At 46.5% G+C, this 2,912-nt stretch overlaps 1 pseudogene; it reads right to left on the reverse strand.

Moving 5' to 3' along the window:
* Positions 1 to 2,237: 2,237 nt before the first annotated feature.
* On the reverse strand, positions 2,238 to 2,648 carry LOC148001438 (large ribosomal subunit protein bL36m-like; annotated as a pseudogene).
* Between the last annotated feature and the right edge of the window lie 264 nt (positions 2,649 to 2,912).

Raw genomic sequence — 2,912 nt, forward strand, 5'->3', positions numbered from 1 at the left:
AGAATATGGAGACCAATGACTACCAAAGCCACTTACATCACTTTCCCTGTATATATTGGTAATGAGTCACTAGTACACCAAGAGCAACTCTATTTCCTATGCTAAAGGATCTCTCTACCATTGTCACGATACTGTCTGGCTTGGGGCTGTGGGGAAGTGGCAGCAGGAACAGGCCAGGGACTGACGTCTCAGAGCTCACCCCAGCCCAGGAACAGGTGAGCACCAAGCACATCCTGCAGCTTGGCCAGCCCACCACAGGTAGGCTTCCTGATGAAGGGAGCCAAGCACTGTTTTGCATGAGAGCTCAGGCCTCTTCCAGATCCTCTCTGACCCATGAGGACCCCAGATGGATGAATGAATGAAGGCTTACTCCCATCCCTTAGTGAGAAATACCTCCCAGTGTCATCCCACTCACTCTGTGGGGCATCTTTCTAGCAGACCAGCAGAGACAAGAGGCTTACAGTAGGGTTTGATGACAAGCCTGCTTCTCCACTCAGTAGCTTTTCCACTCAGGTGCACTATCTCCACGTGAGCGGAAGCCTTCACAAAGAGCCCTTCATGAAAACAGTTTAGTTAGGGCTGATGAATTTATCATACATTTAAGTTATAACCTTGACATAACAGGGCCATGAGTTTCTGCCCCCACTGATCCTTCAAGGCCAGTGTCCTCTGTATGGTTGTGCTAACTGGCTAACATTCTGGTGAGCTTAGATTGACTGCAAAGCTCTACTTCCCATCATGCCACACATTCTGTGGGAGAGAGAAAGTGGATGGACTTCTAAGTGTGAGGCAGCTAGAGATAAGAGACCGACATTCTCATAATGTGCCAATGATACTGGAATCTTTCAAATGACTTTGGAGTCTTTATGCCCCTCTAGACAGAGTGAGAAAGCAAGCCGCAGGGTCCTTCAGATGCGCTGGCTGAATCCCATACGGAAGAAATGAGATTCATCTGTAATTTTCATTGCCACCATTAAGATTCATGAACACCTACACATTCCCCACAGTGGATTGCTAGCCTGAGACATTTCCCTTATTTCTGCATTAACTTAAGGACGATCAGTATTCAGTCAAGTGAAATTTCTTCCCCTGTTAGTGTTGCTTCGTGGCCTTTTTAATGTCAATGAAACATTTCTATATTGGAGTGTTTCCTCTTTTTTTTTTTTTTTTTTTTTTTTTTGTGGTTATTCCACTTAAGAGGTAAGTGGTCTTCCTCTCATTTCAGGAAGATTAATGGAGGGCCGAGTGTCTGTCACTTACCTGGAAAGACAAGGCTTGAGGTAGCTTCATCTGAAGAGAAGATGGATACAGAGACAGTTCAGGAGGGCTGCGCTGCCCTATTGCCAACTCCTTCATATCAACGGACACTGCAAAATTACTTGTTTAGATTGAAAAAAGCCGCTAAAAGCCGAGATAGTCAAGCCCTTACTTGAGTCCGGAATTGGTTCCTTTGCAGTCAGATGATAGTGGGCTCATCACTATTCTTACCTCGTCTGGACAGGGAGGGAAATTGGGAGCTATTAAACCTTGTCTTCCTCATGCCCAATTCAGACCCCTTGAGCCTCCTCCTCTTAGAGGGAGGCAGCCCATGTACTTGAATAAAGACGGTTGCCTTATTAATTTGACCATGATGATTTGGGTCAGTGGTCTTTCTCCATCTTTGGGGTTCACAGAGTCCTGCTGGTTAGATCTACCACACTACAGGGCAGGCTCCACGTGGAGGAGAATTTGGCTAATACAAAATGAGCTCAATGGTACTTATGCGGACTTGATGCTTTATTTTGTTTTGTTTTAGCTTTATTTCTTTTTATTTCCTGTTTTCTTTCTATTTTTGGTCTTACTGTTCTTTTGATTCTTTATTTTGCTTTTATGTCTTTGTGAGTTTTCTGTTTCTTGCCACCCCTCCCCCCAATATTCATGACAAACATTTTTAATCGGCATCCAAAAGACATTTCTATGTAAACAAGGTTCTCCTTGAGTAAAGGTTATGGTAGTTTGCTGCACAAGAAAGTCGTTTATTCTTAAACTGGGATCGTTGTACTTCCCACGGGAGCCTCTTAAAGCACTAGCATTCTGGTGCATTTGATGCCAGAGAAGCAGAGGCAGGGGGTTCTCTGCAAGTTTCAGGTCATCCAGGGTTAAGGAGCCAGACCTTGTCTCAAGAGCTCAAGCTAGCTCTGTACTCCCGCTTCTTGCACAGCTACAGGAACTGTAACAATCTTTCTCTAGCTGCAGCTCTAGTCTGACTCGATTGGAAGGAACTGGGTGACGGTGTGGGGGAAAGCGGGTTCAACAGAGCCCTGAGGCCCACAGAATTTCCCATGGACACTGCTTGAAGGCAAGGGAGACATTTGCCGCTGCTCACGCTTGGGGTTGGTCTTTCAGTGGACAAACGAGCGCCCACCCCTCTTCACTGTGTAGCAATCTCTACCGCACTTCCAGATGACGTCCTCGGTCTTGGAGCCCAGCCAGGGCTACAGGTGAGGCAGAAGGCAGCCACTAAGAAGCGAGTACACCTTTGTTCAGGTGCTTGGATATGTCCCCAGCAGGAACGAGGAGAAGGCCCGGGGCTTCCCCAAGAGGTGACTCAGGTGCAGGAGTGGGTCCATGACTGAAGACACCACATCCTGTATAAGCAGGGCAGCCATGCTGAGCCCAGACCTGGGAAGGGGTGCCCACCGGAGAGCTCCTCCCCACGCAACCTCAGGCGACCTACGGTACCGAGAACCGAGAGCTTCCTTTGCTTGCTTTTTTTCTTTCTTCCTTTCTTCCTTTCTTCCTTCCTTTCTTTCTTTCTTTCTTTCTTTCTTTCTTTCTTTCTTTCTTTCTTTCTTTCTTTCTTTCTTTCCTTCTTTCTTTCTTTCTTTCCTTCTTTCTTTCTTTCTTGCTTGCTTGCTTCCTTCCTTCCTTCC

The sequence above is a fragment of the Rattus norvegicus genome, chromosome 14 (genome assembly GCF_021556685.1).
Source record: "Rattus norvegicus strain SHRSP/BbbUtx chromosome 14, alternate assembly SHRSP_T2T, whole genome shotgun sequence".
In the NCBI taxonomy this organism is placed as follows: Eukaryota; Metazoa; Chordata; class Mammalia; order Rodentia; family Muridae; genus Rattus; species Rattus norvegicus.